We start from the raw sequence: 17,605 nt of genomic DNA on the forward strand, positions 1-17,605 counted from the left end.
CTGGTCTACAGAGCCAGTTCAAGGACAGCAAGGGCTATAGAGAAACCTTGCCAAAAAAAAAAAAAAAAAAAAAGACAAAAAACAAAAACAAAACAAAACAAAACAAAAAACCAAGCCAAAAAGAAACAAAATAAACAACAACAAAAATAAACCCAAAATAAACACCGCCCCCAACTGGCAAAACAAAAACATGAGTGTATGTATGTGTATGCACAAATATAAAAATAAAATCTGCTGAATCCATTTTTGTTGGTATATATGTGGTATCAGGGTTGACACTGTGTGTATGTGTGTATGTATAAAACAATAATAGGCATCAAAGAAGAGAGGCTATCAACTTGAGAGTTGGGTTGAGACATGGGAGGGGTTTGAGGAAGGGTAGCTGGAAGGGGCTGGAGGGAGGACATGGAACACTAGGGGGAGGGATCAATTAGAAACACACTTAAAAAATGGACAGGACTTGGGGAATTAAACAGTTTTACAAAAAAGAATATAAAAAAATGGGGTGGGGCTGGAGAGATGGCTCAAAGGTTAAGAGCACTGACTGTTCTTCTAGAGGTCCTGAGTTCAATTCCCAGCAACCACGTGGTGGCTCACAACCATCTGTAATGTAATCTTGGTGCCCTCTTCTGGCCTCCAGGCAGAATACTGTACATAATAAATAAATTTCAAAAAAAAAAAAAGTGTAGAGAAGACACTTGATGACAGCCTCCGCTTTCACCCTCCTAAACTCCACCCCATGTACATGTCTACACACGTGTGTTACATACGGGTACTCATACAGACCAAATCGAACCAAGCCACCACCAACAAAAATGCTGTTTTGAAACTTGAGAGGTTCTGGTCTGGCCTGCGTGGTGTGTGGCCTCACCTCCTTGCCTCTCTCTGTGTCTGACCATTGTTTCTCACTCATGTGTTCCTCCTTTGAGGGGAACATTACACCCTTCCCCTAGTAAATAGCAGTAAGGACAGCTGTGGTAGGGTGGAGACCCTAGGCTAGCATTAGAGCGCAAGTGGTTTAGGAGACAATCCCGGAAGCACGGATGGAGAGGAGGCAGCAGACAGAAGGGAGAGAGGGAATGGAGTCCAATGGGACGGGATTTGGTGAGCTGCCTCTTGCTGTGGGGCTCTGGGAGGCTGTAGCCCTGAAGACTCTAGGAGGTCTGTGTCTAGCATTCTACAGAGTCCCTCTCTGCAGGGACACCAGTCTTTGTCACTGACTCCCTTGCTTTATTGGTGAGGGCACTTTTGTTTATTCTGCCAGGGTGCAGAGCAGCTGTTCCCCTTGCCAGAGCAGCTACATGGGGGACATTGAATCTCAGCCGAAGCAGTGGCAGGAACTGGAGCAGCTGGGCATCTGCACACCAGCCTAAGGACCCTAGTTCCATTTCTGGAATCCGTGTAAAATGTCAAAGTCGTTCTCTGATCTCTACATGTGTGCGGTGGTGACATCCTCCGACCCCCAACCCCACACACAGTGACTAAAAAATAAAGGGGGTGATTAGACTGGTGTGTCTCTACTGTCTGATGTCCCCATGTGTCATGTGATCTCTTCCTGGTATTTATTGAATTGTGATACAGCTAGGGGGGCAGTACCATGCTGTATAGGCCCTCCAGCCACCAGGATCACACATCTTAAAGTCCTTGGCTGCAACTAATTTTTAAAGTTGCATAAAACAGCCCGACAGAGGGCATATAAGTGGGTCAGCAGTCAACGTAGTAAATATTGGTCAGAATGGCAAATGTCCATAGCTACACCCCAGCGATGCCACGTGCTATAACTTGGCATTGCTGTCTGAGGTGGTAACAGATTGGAAATCAGCTTAGATTGTCACTAAGATTGAGAAAAGGAATGACTTCTCTCTCCTCCCTTAACCCTCCTCACTTTCCTGTGGGGTTGGAGGTAGGATCCAGGCCTTGCATGCTAGGCAAGCCCTCACTGACCCCCAGCTGCAGAAGTGAAGGTGGCTGGGTTTGACTGTTCTCTTACTTTATGAGAACAGACACTTCCAGGAGCAAAGACTCTCCAGTACCTAGGATGGGGACAGGGGTCAGGGCGGGGTGGGGGGGGGCGTTGTCTCCTGGAGACCTGGAGATGGTGGATGGGCAGGAGCTGGGTGAGGTGGGCTTTGTTCCTTCCTTTCTCAATATGTGGGAGTTCCACACCGTTCCAGAGTTTCCTGAAGAAGTCCCACTCCTGTCCCAGTGTGCAGTTGGCTGTGGTTTGCTGACATCTTTTGTTGGTCAGGTAATTTTCTTCCCCCATTGCTGAGAAACTTGAAGTGGACTGCACGATCTAGGGTCTGGAGAACAGGGGGCTGCCTTGAAAACCCTCTGCTTTCTGTTTGAAGGGCTGTGAAAGGAGACACTTTTGCTGTAAGCTATTATTGCTGAAAATTGTGGCTTGAGTCTCCTGGCTGGGGACTCACAAAGGATGGACAATTGTGGCTTGGATTGCTCAGGGCACAGGGCAGGGAGTTCAGCCAAGCCTGATCAAAGTGTGTGAGAAAAATATCTCAGCATTGCCTGTATTCTGAGGGGCTGCACGGAGTGCTCCCAGACTATCTGACACCCTCTTTGACACTTAGGGCGTGTGGCTGACTTCTGTCTTTATTTTCTCTGGAGTCTGTCTTGTCTTGCAGGCTTGCTTGCACTCATCCCACCTAGGGTGATGCTGTGAGTATTCTCTAGCTGCTGGGAAAGGGATGTGGGTGATTAGGACCAGACATCCTCCAAGGAGTCCTCCATGTCTCATTGAAATGTTTCCTTGAGAATGAGATTGGGTCGGGTCACTGGAGCTTGAGTGGAGTGGTTGCCACAGCCAAACTCAGGGGATGACAGGACCCCAAAGTGCCTGGCTTGGGAGGTTGACATTAATCTGCCTTTTTGCAGGAACCTCTGGCACATTTGCTTTTCCTCTTGGTTTCTTGACCTGGGATACACAGTAAGATGAAAAATCCTAGCTCATATCCTTCCCACATCCCAGTTCATATCCTTCCCACATCCCAGTTCAAATCCTTCCCATATCCCCAGCACTCTGCCCTGTGAGACAGTGATCACTGCTAAGCTTTCAAAGTGGAAGGCAGGACAATGGGTAGGCAGCAGCCTGAGGAGGGGAGAACCCCAGCTCCTCAAATCTCAGCATCTAGCCCTTTATCAGATGGGTCCCTGGAGGAGGGGAATGGGCTGCAGAAAGCTGGAATATCGTGATGGTGGTTGCTTTCCTTTGCTTTGAAGTCCCCATGCCCCAGGGGTCATGGAAAATAACAGAATTTCCCGAAGTTCAGCATACAGGTTCTCAAAACATCATCATCCCCCAAACAAAATAATAATAAAATAATAATAATAATAATAATTCTAAACAAATAAATAAAATCTCCCCCAACCTCCCTCCCTCCTCCACACCCCACCTCTTAAAAGCAAAATATTGTGAAGTAAAGGTCTCAGACGGGTTGGTTGCGGCTGTAGCTGGCTTTGCTTGTGTTTTAGTTGGCCCGTAGAGTATTTTCTCTTTTCAGCCAACATTTAAACATTGGGGAATTTCAAATAGCAATCCAGAGCATACGGAGATCCTGACTGTGCTGGAGTCACACAGCTACACAGTGGTTGTTGGCCAGTTACCAAACCCAAATGTGTTGTCTTAGCTGGTTTCTGACGCTGTAGATATGTCGGTTTGTTATCTTTCAGGCCGAAGACCTGGAAACCCGCTGTCTTCATGATATTTTTCTGGATTAAGCTTTCTGGAGTACTAGAGTATCTCTTTACTTTTGGATTCTTCTCCAGATTTGATAACCCTTCACTGCTGTCATTAGTGCCTATTAGGCTTGTGAAGCAGGAGAATCTGGCATTTAAGGCCAGCTTCAGCAACCCAGTGAGTCTGAGGTTAGCAGGGACTGTATGAGACCTTGTTTCAAAACCCCCAAAAACAAGGGCTGGAAGATGGTTCTTGGGTAAAGTGCATCTTATATAAATATTGAGGACCCAGATTTGAATGTCCATTGCCCAAATAATATTCAGATGTAGCTGATTAGCTGATGGGGGATAGGAGGCAGAGATAGAGGCCCAGAAGCTCACGGGCTAGGTAGACTGATATATGCAGTAGAGAATAACTAGACAAAACACAACAAAAGAGCCTGTTTCAAAGTGGAAGGCAGGACTCAGGTTGTATTCTCTCTGTGTCTGTCTGTCTGTCTGTCTGTCTCTGTCTCTCTCTCTCTCTCACACACACACACACACACACATGAAAAGTAAAAGGTATAGCAGCACACACCTTTAATCCAAGCACTCAGAAGGCAGAAGAAGGAAGATCCCTGAGTTCGAGGCCAGCCTGGTCTACAGATGTCTTAGTTAGGGTTTTACTGATGTGAACAGACACCATGACCCAGGCAAGTCTTATAAATGACAACACTTAATTGGGGCAGGCTTACAGGTTCAGAGGTTTAGTTCATTGTCATCTAGGTGGGGGCATGGCAGCATCCAGGCAGGCATAGGGCATGAGGAGCTGAGAGTTCTACATCTTCATCTGAAGGAAGCCAGGAACTGACTGGCCATCCTCAGGCAGTTAGGAGGAAGGTCTCCAAGCCCACCCTCACAGTGATGAATTTCCTTCAATAAGGTCACACCTTCCAATAGTGCCACTCCCTGGGATGAGCATATATGAACTATCACATTCTACTTTCTGGCCCCCATTGGCTTGTTCAAATATAAGTCTATGGGGGCCATACCTAAACATAGCATAATGAAAAATACATTTAGTTTAACTTCAAAAGTTCCCATAGTCTATAGCAGTCTCAAGTGTTAAAAGTCCAAGGTTTCTTCTGAAATTCATTCAACCACTTAACTGTCAGCCCCCAAACAAGACAGGAAACAAGCTGGGCAAACTCCAAACTCTGCCATGTCTGATGGCAAAGCAGTCTTCAGATCTTCAACTCCTTTTCCATCTTTGTTGACTGCATCAAACTGCTTTCTCCTAGGCTGGATCCACTCCTTGTTCGCAGCTTCCCTTGGCAGGCATCCTGTGACTCTGGCATCTTTAACATCTTGGGGTTAACTTCAGTTTCACAGCTTCTTGTTACAATGTCTGGTATCCACACGTGATCTTCTGTGCTCTTCCAAAGGGCTGGTGTCACTTGTCCAGCTTTGCCCTCTGTAGCACTCTAAGTTCAGGTTGATCCATAACACTGCTGCTGCTGTTGTTCTTGGCGATCATCCCATGGTACTGGCATCTCCAATACATTAGGGTCTTCCCCTGCAACTAGGCTTCACTGATAGCCTCTCATAGGCTCTCTCATGATGCCAAGCCTCAACTCCTTTGCATGACTCCTTCAGCCCTGGGCTGTCAACTGCAACTGGGGCTGCACCTTCACCAATAGCCTTCCATGGCCTCTCACAGTGCCAAGACTCAGCTGTTCTTCATGACGCCCTCATGCCTTCAAAACCAGTACCACCTGGGTGACTCTTATACATTACTAAGTATAACTGCAGCATGAGATACAACCTTGGCTATCTCTGGAACACAGTTTCTTTGTGCTCTCAGAAAACACTTCCCAGATTTCACCACAGTGATGCTGGTCTCTTTGTAATCACCACTAATTTCTTAGCTCCAGCTAACCAGCAATTGTCCCAGTAGTCCCTTCTATTTTTGGACTCTAAAGCCAGAGCCATGTGGCCAAAGCTGCTGAGTTCTGCTGCTTTCTGGGGCTGGAACATGGCCCCCTTGTTCTATTATCATCAGCTTTCTGTTTTCCAACTCCTTCACTGCCTAAACTTGGTGTCTTCTTCCACCTCTCTTCACCCTATTAAGTTATTAAGATAGATGTAGTCACCCTATGTAATCCTGGTTGGCCAGTAACTTGTAATACAGACCAAGCTGGGCTTGAATTCACAGCTACCCATTTGCTTCTTTCTCCTGGGTACTGGAATTAAAAGTGAGCCTGGCTTCTTCATCTTCCTTCTTTTTCTTTTTGTTTTACATTTATTACTTGTTTTTTTATGTGTACGACTATTTTGTTTTCTTATATGCATATGCTCCACACACATGCCTAGTGCCTAGGGAGATCAGAAGAGGGCATCAGATCCCCTCAGGCTGGAGTTCTAGACAATTGTGAGCCACTATGTGAGTGCTTCGAAGCCCAGTCCTTAGCAGGTGCAACAAGTGTTTGTAACTTTGAAGCCATCTCTCCAGACCTTTAGCGTGCCTCTGTGTGTATGTGTGTGTGTGTGCATGTGCATGCACAAGGGTGCCATGGCATGCCTATGGGGCACAGAAAACAATTTTCTGGAGTCAGTTATTTCTTTCCCTGTGGGTTCCAGATATCAAACTCAGGTAGTCAGGCTTAGCAGCAATTGCCTTTATCTGGTGAATCATCTCACTGGCCCTTAATTCTTATTTTTTGATGGGAAAGCAGAGCCTATTATTTTTGTATATTTACAGTGCAAATTTGACCTGATATGTTATCTTCTATGTATGTATTATGTGTAGTTTAAGTGACTTTTTGAGAATCCTGTTGTTTTATATTAAAAATTCTGATTCTCGTTGAGCAGAGGTGGCACACGCCTTTCCTCCCCAGCACTTGGGAAGTGAAAGCAGGTGGATCTCTGTGAGTTAGAGGCCAGCTTGGTCTACATAGTGAGTTCTAAGATAGCCAGGGCTATATAGAGAGATGCTGCCTTGAACCCCCCTCCCCCAGCCCCCTGGCCACCCTCCCTCCAAAATTCCTGGAATATGAGAAGACTCTGTGGGTAAAGGCATTTGCTGCCAAGCCTGACAATTTGAGTTTAATTTTAATCCCTGGAAACCATGTGGTAGAAGGAAGGAATTAATTTCCTCAGGTTTCCCCAATCTCCACCAGTGAATTATGGCATGCACACAAATAAAAAAATGTAATTCATTAAAAAATAATATATTAGATTTCTTTGGAACACTGGAAGATCTAGAAACCTAGACCAATCATCGTCTGGTGCTGGGCAGCAGCTGCTCCGTTTTAATGGAGCCTGCTGGAGACCATCCCAACATTTCACAGTGATGTGCCCACATGCACATACACACACATGGCCCCTCTGCCCTCATTTATAGACCATGGCTGGCTCCTTGTGGGTATTTAAGCGTGCTATCTCCAGAGGGAAGGGACATTTTGCTAGGGGTCATGGGGGGAATTGCGTCTCAGAAAGTGCACTGACCTAAAGCAATAGGTTATGGATTGCTAAACGCAGTCTGAAGTTCTTTGCTCAATGGGGGAAGTGGACCAAACAGCGTATGGAACAAGTCAAGCTCCCTCCTGCATCTGCTGAGAAGTTTCCTCCTTTGAGGGCTCCCCAGTCTATCTCGAGGGTACTGTTTGCTCAGCACCAAGGAGTACAAGGAGGAAGAGCAGCAGAGCCATGAACATGAAAATACACATGTAGTATGGAATTCTCTGGTGCTTCTCAGCGTTTAGAACACTGGCTGGGTGGTGATGGCCACGGGGTGAATAAGGTGATCCTGGAGTTGTGGCTGAGTTGGTCGAGTGTTTGCCCAGGATGCTTGACGGCCTGGGTTCTATCTCCACGGCATCACCTGTAGTCCCAGTATTGGGGAGGCAGGGGAGCATAAGCAGAATCCTCAGATGCACAGAGGTCAAGGCCAGCCTGGAACACAGGAAAAATAAAAAGGTAATGCCGACCTCACTGATTCCAAGGGCGCTATCTCCTTATCTCCCGTTGAGATTGCTTTTTTTTTTTTCTGCTCAGTCAGTCGCTGAGTCTTAGGACCAAGAAGATGGAGCCGGGACTCCAGCTATTGTTTTCTGTCCCTACCTGGGCTCTATCTGCTCCACAAGTCAGGAGGTGACCCTTGAGGAGTTTACATATGGAGACTAGCTGACTTTCCTGCCTGTCTTCCTTCTCCGATGGTACCTGGTCTTTGTAATTGAATGGTATTTTTAATATTTTCCAAATGCCCCTTGCACCCTTTGTCTGACGATCCGACTAATAGGCGCATGAATTAGGTGGGGCAGGCAGACTTCATTTAAAATGGAAAATGAGCCACAGTGAGGCTAAATGACTTGTCACTCACTGGTCAGCACGATAGCAGAAGAGCAGGGGTCCCACTCAGCCATCTAGGTCTTTCTTCCCTCCTCTCCCGACCTGTTATTTTTTCAGATGCCAATTATTTGTACTTTTATTTAAAAGTTGTGAACACTTTTTATACAGTATGTTTTGATAATATTTATTCCCCTTCTTCAACTCCTTCTAGATCTTTCCTACTCTTTTACCCACTCAGATGTGTGTGTGTGTGTGTGTCTGTCTGTGTGAATGTATGTCGTGTGTGTGGGACTATCCCAGGAGGCTAGAGAAATGTGTCAGATACCCTGGATCTGGAGGTACAGGGTATGTACCCTATGTGGATACTGGGAACCAAAATCAGGTTTTTTGGAGAACAGGAAGTGCGTTCTTAACTTGTGAGTAATCACTCCACATCACTGGGGACTTTTAACTGCTAAGGCTAGGGCAAATAGTGTTTTACGAACGATTGAACAGAGTCCAATAGTCAAATCAATTTAATAGGTACAACTAGATTTTACAAATGAAATGGAACAAAATGGATAATATCGGCACTCCTTGTAAGCCAAGTCTTATTAGTCATGTTTGCTGCAAGCCTGCTGCTGTTTGGGTTTCCAGTCTCCTGCTGTGCTTGGTTGGAAACAGATTCAAGTCTCTTTAGACTTGGATTTTGGATGCTGTGAAGCCTTATCGGTTGCTTCTGCCTGAGCTTCAGGGAGATTAGATTGCAGCGATGGATTCTTGGGAAGTCTTGCTTTTGCACATCTGACAATCCAAGGCAGAAATGTATGCACAGACAATAGGACTTTTGATGTACTATGACAGTGGATTAAAAAAGACATTACCGTTGCCCTTGGTTACCTCCCAGAATGTAAAGGAAAGCCCCTATTGTGGAAGACAACACATGCTTTGGACAAGGGACCTGGAAGAATCGGGCTGAATCTGACCCGGAGGCCTCTTCCCTAAGGACTTGGTCTCAGTGCCAGAAGGCATCAATATAAACTGCTAAGAGAGAAAAGCAGCCACCCAGCTGTGACTCCCAGAACCACAGTGACCAGCATGGTCAGGTATCCCCAGAGGTGTACAGCATTATCTTGTATCTTAGTAACTGACAGCTGTCTAATTTCACTCTCTCAGTCGGAGGGAATTCATGCCTGGGGCTGTAAATTTAGCCAAATACCCACAGCTGGGGAGGCCATGGAACTGAGAGGAGACACGGCTGCTTTCCTAAGCTAGTGTACTTCTTCACTGCATTTATGTAGCATGAAATATTAAAAACCACCAAGCACGCTACCTCCGGCTAGGCTCCGGTGGGCCTTTGTTATCTTTGGCCAACTCTCTGATCCGGAGCTCTGAAATCTCACCGCCCGACTCACTAGGTTCCCACTGGCGGGTCACTACCATGCTAGCCCCATGCTTCCAAATTCCCATGGGCTTTTGGGGGTGCACTTTTTGCAAACTAAGGCTTTGCTGCTGTACCTGTCTCTCTTGAACCCAGTTGAGATGCTGTGTGAAGGGAACCACCACACAAACTTAGTTCAGATCAATGGTAACTCAACCACAGGGCGCAACAACTAACATCCTAATTATAAGCCATTCTAAGTTAAATCCTCTGGTAGCGGATCCAAACAGATCCGCCACCTGAATCTGGGTCTCCACTACCTACATTTTCACCTTCACGCTCCCATCCTCCAGTCCACTTTCCCCTTCTGCAGTCCTCGGTCCAACCCGGAAGTCTCGCCTACTCACCAAGTGATTGGTTTTTGTATTCATTAGACGGGTCACATGAAGTTCTGATTCACTCTCGGCCCAGGCAGCCCGATTTGGGGGGTGGGAAGCTGAATTAGCATCAAAATACAAATGGCACCAGGCTATCCTCAACACACTTACTTATTCTTATGCCTACAGGTACGGGTGGTTCTAAGTCAGTGTTTTATTGCTGTGAAGAGACACTCTGATCACAGCAACTGTTATAAAATAAAGCATTTAACTGGGGCTTACTTACAGTTTCAGAGGTTTAGTCCATTGCTATCTTGATGGGCAGAACGGTGGGATGCAGGCAGACCTTGTGCTGGAGAAGTAGCTGAGGGTTCTACATCTGCAAACTGCAGGCAGCAGGAACAGCAAGACACTGAAATGGTTTTTTTAAAAAAATATATTTACAAATTTTATTTTATTTTTATTTCAAAAATACATATCTCCAAATGCAGACAGGCCTTTGCCTATCATGTGGTATTATTTATAATCACAAAACACTGTCATATGAAATTCAGCATACAACTCTAAAGTACACAGACTTTAAGAGTATCTTTCTTTTACTCTTCTCTCCTTTTCTTTTCTTTCTTTCTTTCTTTCTTTCTTTCTTTCTTTCTTTCTTTCTTTCTTTCTTTCTTTCTTTCTTTCTTTCTTTCTTTCTTTCTTCTCTGTGTAGCCCTGGCTGTCCTGGAACTTACTCTGTAGACCAGGCTGGCCTTGAACTCAGAAATCCACCTGCCTCAGCCTCCCAAGTGCTGGGATCAAAGGCGTGCACCACCACTGTCCGGCAAGGAGTATCTTTCTACTCACACAGACCCCAGGTGGGAAGTTTAGACACTAGGCTGTCCCTTACTTTCCCCTCTGGGGAGGTAAATACAAATGCATGATCAAAGATGAAGTAGAAGTGTGGCAGCTACACAACCTCCGTCCCCAGGCCACAGCAAGGCCCCTCCTACACAGTCAGAAGGGAGAAGAGGGGTAACATTTAAATAAAAAATGCAAAGCTGAAGAAAAAGTCCGGATGATCAAACTATGATGTCTGTGTTTCATGGCGAAATCAAGAATCCTCACAGGGTGCAGAACTACAGCCCAGTGCCTGGTACAGCATCAGCTCCTGTTGGTAGAAGCCATGACCTCCCTACAGTCATGTCCACACAGGTGTTTATCAAAGACAGTCAATCAAGAGGTCACGTGGTAAACTGTCACTGCCTACCCCCCCCAAAAAAAACCCCTAAGTTCAAAATAAACTTTTTTTTAAACAAAGATTTATTTATTTTATGTATGAGTACACTGTAGCTGTCTTCAGACACACTAGAAGAGGGCATCAGATCCCATTACAGATGGTTGTAAGCCACCATGTGGTTGCTGGGAACTAACTTGGGACCTCTGGAAGAGCAGTCAGTGCTCTTAACCACTGAGCCATCTCTCCAACCCCAATAGGGATAGTTTCTAATAGTGGAGGCTGCCTTTCATCTGCCAGCTGTGGGGTACCATTTCCTCTTCCTCCTCTTCATCTTCCTTCCTCAAGTTCAGAGGTGTCCGAAGACTCATGAAGCAAGACATACTCTCGGCTACTGAATCCAAATTTAAGTACGTCGCTTTCTTTCAGTTCATAGTATCTCTGTGGCTCAATACGCTTGTTGTTTAAGAACGTTCCATTGGCTGAGCAGAGATCAATGATGAAGGGCTTCACTCTCCGATCAACCGTGCCATCAGCACGGGTGGACTCCACAAGCCGGTACTGGAAGACTGCATGTTGCTTTGAGCAAGAGGGATGGTCGATGGGAATGTCTGCGATGCGTCGATGTCTACCCAGAAGGTAGGCACTTTGCCGATGGATGTACAAGAGTGGAAGCAGCTCATCATTTTTAAAGGGGTAGAGACGCCACCGTTCTTTGGGGATCCGGGCTTCTGGGGGCTCATTGTATTTAATAACCACACCCCGGAAGGTATTAGTGTCCTCAAGAAGTGCCCCAGAAAGTTCAAAGCATGGTTTTTCCTTAACGGGCACCTCTTTGCTTCTGTTACCAGCAGGGTGAGGGATCACCTCTTCTTGAACCTCACTGCCGCCAGCACTTCCATTCTGCTGGCGATGCTCCTGGCGCCTGGCATTATGAAAGTCCCTGTCTTTTTCCTGAGCCTTCAGGTTCTGGCTGTCTCTATCCCGGCCCTGTCCACTGGCAGGCCTCTCATCAGAGCTCCTCCTTTGGTGGGAACGGCCCAGGTGCCGGGCTCGCTCATTACTGTTCCTTGCTCTCCTGTGCTCCTGTTCTGATGGCTCCCGGGGTTGTGGATCCTTTCGTCCTCTGGGTGGATGGTCCTCACGTTCCTGCTTCACTTTGACCGTGGAGTACTGGGGACTCCGGCTTCTCTTAGTCGGAGGGGACTTGCTTCTTCTCCCGGAGGACTTCCTTTTCTTTTTGTCTGGGGAACGACTAGCATCGGGCTTGGCAGTGGGCAGGCTAGCATCTGGAGCGCTGGGTTCGGGGCTCAGGCGCTCCTGCTTCACCACCACAGACGCCAAAGTGTTGCCTGACCCGTATCTCTGCCTGCTTTGCTCCCGCTTGCTACTCCCCATCCTGCGTCTCTGCTGAGCTGAGAGTGAATTGCATGGTCTCTTGAGCTGCTTGAGCTTTTGAATCCTCTCCAGAGACTTCCTCCAACAAGGCCACACCTACTCCAACAAGGCCACACCTCCTAATTCTTCTTAAGTAGTGCCAATCATTCAAATAAATGAGCCTATGGAGCTATTTTTTCCATATTAGAATAATTTATTTTAATTTTCAATAAATATTTTCTACATAGTCATATCCCCAATGATAAATCAACTGTCCTGAGTTAGCAAGAAATTAGATTTATAAAACTTTTATAAGAAAAAAATTGTCCATTATTTAGCATTTAAGAGTAAAACTAGCTGGGTGTGGTGGCGCACGCCTTTAATCCCAGCACTCAGGAAGCAGAGGCAGGCGGATTTCTGAGTTCAAGGCCAGCCTGGTCTACAAAGTGAGTATAGCCAGGGCTATACGGAGAAACCCTATCTTGAAAAAAAAAAAAAAAAAAAAAAAAAAAAAAAAAAAAAAAAAAAGAAAAAAAGAATAAAGCTGTTTGCTTCCCCCTCCTGCCTGGGGTGGGGTCAAGGCTAGGCCAAATTCCAATCTCCATCCACAGGAACATTCTTGAATAAAAAATTCTCAGAATGTACTGACTGATAGGCGCGTGACCCTCTAGAAAGTCCCAGGTACAGTTCAAATTCGCGTCATGCTTGCAAGCCAATTGATTTAAAGGTCAGTATGCTTAGCCAATAAGTTTGAACTGTAACCTTGCTGATGTACCCCTAAAAAGTATAAAAATTGCTTGTAATAGCCATTCTAGCCACCCGCCTTGAAGGACTAATCGAAAGTTTATCCCAACCAAAAGAAAACCTCTTGCTTTTACATAGAAGAAGAAGAAGAAGGAGAAGGAGGAGGNAGAAGGAGAAGGAGAAGGAGAAGGAGAAGGAGAAGGAGAAGGAGAAGGAGAAGGAGAAGGAGAAGGAGAAGGAGAAGGAGAAGGAGAAGAAGAAGAAGAAGAAGAAGAAGAAGAAGAAGAAGAAGAAGAAGAAGAAGAAGAAAAGAATAAAGCTGTCTGAAGAGCTCAAATTTGACACACCTGTGGCAAGTTTTACAAAGAACATTAATCAAAACACAATATCAATATATGCCTATTTTATAACCTCAAAATCTTAATATATGCCTATTCTGAGTCATAGTATGTTTCCTAATTGCTACTCCCTTCCACTTCTAAGATAAGCCCTAATTATAGAACAGTGAGCCCAATATGGGACCCTTGGTATCGCCCATTAAAATTCTGGTTGTTCCTGGGTATGTGGCACACACCTTTAATCCCAGCACTTGGGAGACAGAGGAAGGTGGGCTCTCGGAGTTCTGAGGCTAGCCTGGTCTACAGATTGAGTTCTAGAATAGCCAGGGCTACACAGAGAAAGAAACCCTGTCTCAAATCACCCCTCTCCATTCTTACCCAGTGTTTTCTTTTTTTTTTGGTTGTCTTAACAAAGGGGTGCTAATGCCAGTAAACATCTAACACAGGCCAGAGCCCTACAACAAGAAGATCCACTCCCAGCCATGGTAGTGTCGAAGGTTTTCTCAACTCTTTAAAGTAGAACTCGCTCCTACCTTAGGACTAACCATCTTTCCCCACTATGATTGTAAACAGATTTTGCTGAGTAGTTAATCGGTTACCATTATTACCAAAAGTAACAGTTACCTTTAAGTAGTAGAATAATAATTTTGGGATGGTTAAAGCACAAAATCAACTGAGATTACAGAACTGGCCTTTCAAATCTGTGGGTCAAACATCCAAGGGTTCAAAGCAACTGTCTATTAATATCTGATCTGTACTGCACATGCAGACTTCTCCTTATCACAAAGCACAGTACCACAATCATTTACATGAGCATTTACGTTGTGCTCAGTGCCACGACCATGCCAGAGATGAGGTGCCGTGTGGGGGAAGATGTGCCTAAGTTATAAGCAAATGCAATATCATCTTCTATAGACTTGAGCATCCAGGGTATTGGTTATACAGGGATTCCTGAGATTAATCATCCTGTGTGAGGACTGAGGAAGCCACTTTCTCTCCTCTGAACCCATTCTGTCTGTTATTACTGTTGTTACAATTATCTTTAGGATTAGGGACTCAACAACCATGACGTCATGCCTGCAAGGCAGTCATGGTACCACTGAGCTGTCTCCTGAGCCCTGCCCATTTAATCTCTTAGTGCTGTTTCAAAGCAGCCAAGAGTGTCTTCTGCTCAATTTTCTGACATATGATAAAAATCTAATGATATAAAAAGCACTTGGCAATTGGCGAAGTGTTCTGAAAGTATTTGTCAAAAATGTAAAACATGAGTTCTAGTTATTTCTTCAATCTTGTCATAGTCAGGTATTTGGATAGGCTAAATTAAGTTTTACTTATGGCATAACTTCACAATAACCTCTCCTAAATGTCTTTTACAAACATCAGTGCATATATATGGGATGCAAATACAAAATTGCAAGTTAGCTGAGTTTTTCTTTTTTCTTTTCTCAAAACAAATTTTGGTTGTAAAATACCTATGTATCATATAAGGGAGCCCAACTTCAAACCAAACCATTCTAACTAGGTAGAAAAAGTTAAAATCGTCTACACATTCACAGTCTATGTATTTTTTCATGGTCAACAAATGGATTCAAATGGTTTCCAGTTATCCAACCATTTAAAGAGGAAAATATCTGCAATAATCTTAAACCACGGAGTTAACTTAATTTCACCACTGGCTGCCTTCTTCATAATTTCTTTGAGTTCTTTCTTTGATGCATAGCAATAGCTTTTATCTCGTTGGGACTCAAGGTTACATTCTTCCTCAGAAACAAGATGTTTTTTTTTTGTTGTTGTTTTTTTGTTTGTTTTTTTGTTTTTGCTCTTGTTTTTCGAGACAGGGTTTCTCTGTGTAGCCTTGGCTGTCCTGGAACTCACTTTGTAGACCAGGCTGGCCTCGAACTCAGAAATCAGCCTGCCTCTGCCTCCCGAGTGCTGGGATTAAAGGCGTGCGCCACCACACCCGGCTCAGAAACAAGATGTAATCAATTTCATGTTCAGCCTAGATACCATCAGATTGGGCCTTGTTAGATAATTCCTTTCATTTAGATCAACCTCTTCCAAGGCTATTCCCAACACGGCTTTTAAGTGCCTCTGTGCTGCTCGTTTTACACTAAGATAACTGTCTTCTTCCAGCTCGCCTGGGTTACGCAATGGATGACTACCGCAATTTCTGGTGAAACAACCTGGAGAGGTAATTTGACCATCTGATCTCTGCTGTAAGAGGAGCTTACTTTCAGTATTAAACAAGAAGACACTAAAAGCTCGATGTATTAATTCTTTGTTGATGTTTTCATTCAGGTGAAATTTTTTCTTAGTGTCAGCCCCAATTTTATTGTCATTTTCATCAATAAGAATACACATCTCAGCTGGGCCGATGGTGGTGCACGCCTTTAATCCCAGTACTTGGGAGGCAGAGGCAGGTGGATTTCTGAGTTCGAGGCCAGCCTGGTTTAAAGAGTGAGTTCCAGGACAGCCAGGGCTACACAGAGAAACCCTGTCTCGAAAAACAAACAAACAAACAAACACCGCCCCCCCAAAAGCCCCCAAAAAACCCAACCAAACAAAACCAAAAACAAAAAAACAAAAAACAAAAAAAAAAAGAAAAAAGAAAAAAGAAATAAGAATACACATCTCTGCTAGAAGCTGAACCTGTTTCTCATCAAGATGGCTGGTATTTATTTCGGGCATTGTGACAGAATATCTGATCTGACCTAGAACATAGATTCCAGTTAGAGGTGCTGGGAAGCGGTACGGTGCCTCGCCCCCCTAACAGGACCAGTGCTGGTCCCGCCACATGCCTTTAGCCAATTGCCAATCTCGCGCAAGCCTGATGTCACGATCACTCCAGATTGGCGTGCGGTGGCCCTACTTCCCCTGAGTGTGGCTCTGGAAGATGCTATGGACGTCTCCAAGGAGTGATTGTGGCCCTGGCACCCGAGCGAGGGTGTTGGTGACTCCTCGTGGGAGAGCTGAGACTGTCCGCCCTGTCTAGCTGCTTCGGTGGGGAAGCTTCTTCACGCCAATGGGGCCATTCTTATTCAAAGCACTGCATCCCTCATCAAAGAAGTTGCTTCTGTTTATAGTAGACAGAGGCCGTGGCATAAGTCCACCAAGTGCTAAAAATACAAAGACGTTCCCATACCCAGCTGAAATATCTACCATACAACCCCAACACCCAACAGGGAACATTGTGGGAAAGAATACTAGAATTTGTAAGAGCCACAGGACCAGGTGCTTCAGTGTCAGAGTGTGTCCTCTCCATATGGCTGGGAAGCAATACCCATGAAATCACAATAGTATTGCTACTTAAAGAAGACCTGAACAATGACACCACTAGTTGACACACCAACATAGATGAAGCGCTCCAGGCAATTAATGACTGCTGAGAGAATCGGATTTCCCTAGAGCAAAGCCCCCAGTTGGTCATCCAATACCAAGTGGTTAGCCCTAAGACATACATAGGAGTAACACTAAAGGGATTCAGCAGGAGATCTATATATGTGTGTATGTGTATACATATATACGTAAATATATGTGTGCATATGTATATATGTATGTGTGTATGTGTATATATATGTGTATATGTGTGTATGTGTATACATATATATGTATATATGTGTCTGTGTATGTGTATACATACATATATATATATATGTGTGTGTGTGTGTCAAACAATAATAAAGAAAAGGGGGTCATGAATTTGAGAGGGAGTGGGAAGACATGGTAGGAGATGAAAGGGAAGGGAAAGGAAATAACAAATTCATCACTCATATAAGAAATTCTTTAAAAAAAAATTGACCTACAAAGAGTCACACCCATAAGGGACCAGGTACTTCTACAGAGGATGACTAGAACCGAAGCGTTGTAAGCAAACATCAGCACAAGGCTAACATGTAAATTTTAGCTTTAATTTTGAAATTTATTCGTTGTTTGTGTGTGTGTGTGTCCTGGCATGTCTGAGTATGTCTGAAGACAACTTTGTAACAGTCTGTCCTCTCCTTCTACTTTTTTGTGGTTTCTGGGGAGCCAGTGGTGTTTGTGTCAGTGGACAGTTAAATGCTTTACTTGCTGGGTGGTGGTGGCGCACGCCTTTAATCCCAGCACTTGGGAGGCAGAGGCAGGCAGATTTCTGAGTTCGAGGCCAGCCTGGTCTACAGAGTGAGTTCCAGGA

The 17,605-nt window shown here is 44.9% G+C and overlaps 2 pseudogenes across 1 annotated transcript; both read right to left on the minus strand.

Annotated features, from left to right (window-relative positions):
- Positions 1-11,057: 11,057 nt before the first annotated feature.
- Positions 11,058-12,399, minus strand: LOC110299505 (annotated as a pseudogene). The gene has a single exon (XR_002378464.1). The product of XR_002378464.1 is annotated as a smad nuclear-interacting protein 1 pseudogene (transcript).
- A 2,585-nt stretch (positions 12,400-14,984) lies between these two features.
- On the minus strand, positions 14,985-16,146 carry LOC110299431 (annotated as a pseudogene).
- Between the last annotated feature and the right edge of the window lie 1,459 nt (positions 16,147-17,605).

Source organism: Mus caroli, chromosome 7 (assembly GCF_900094665.2).
Source record: "Mus caroli chromosome 7, CAROLI_EIJ_v1.1, whole genome shotgun sequence".
NCBI classification, from domain to species: Eukaryota; Metazoa; Chordata; class Mammalia; order Rodentia; family Muridae; genus Mus; species Mus caroli.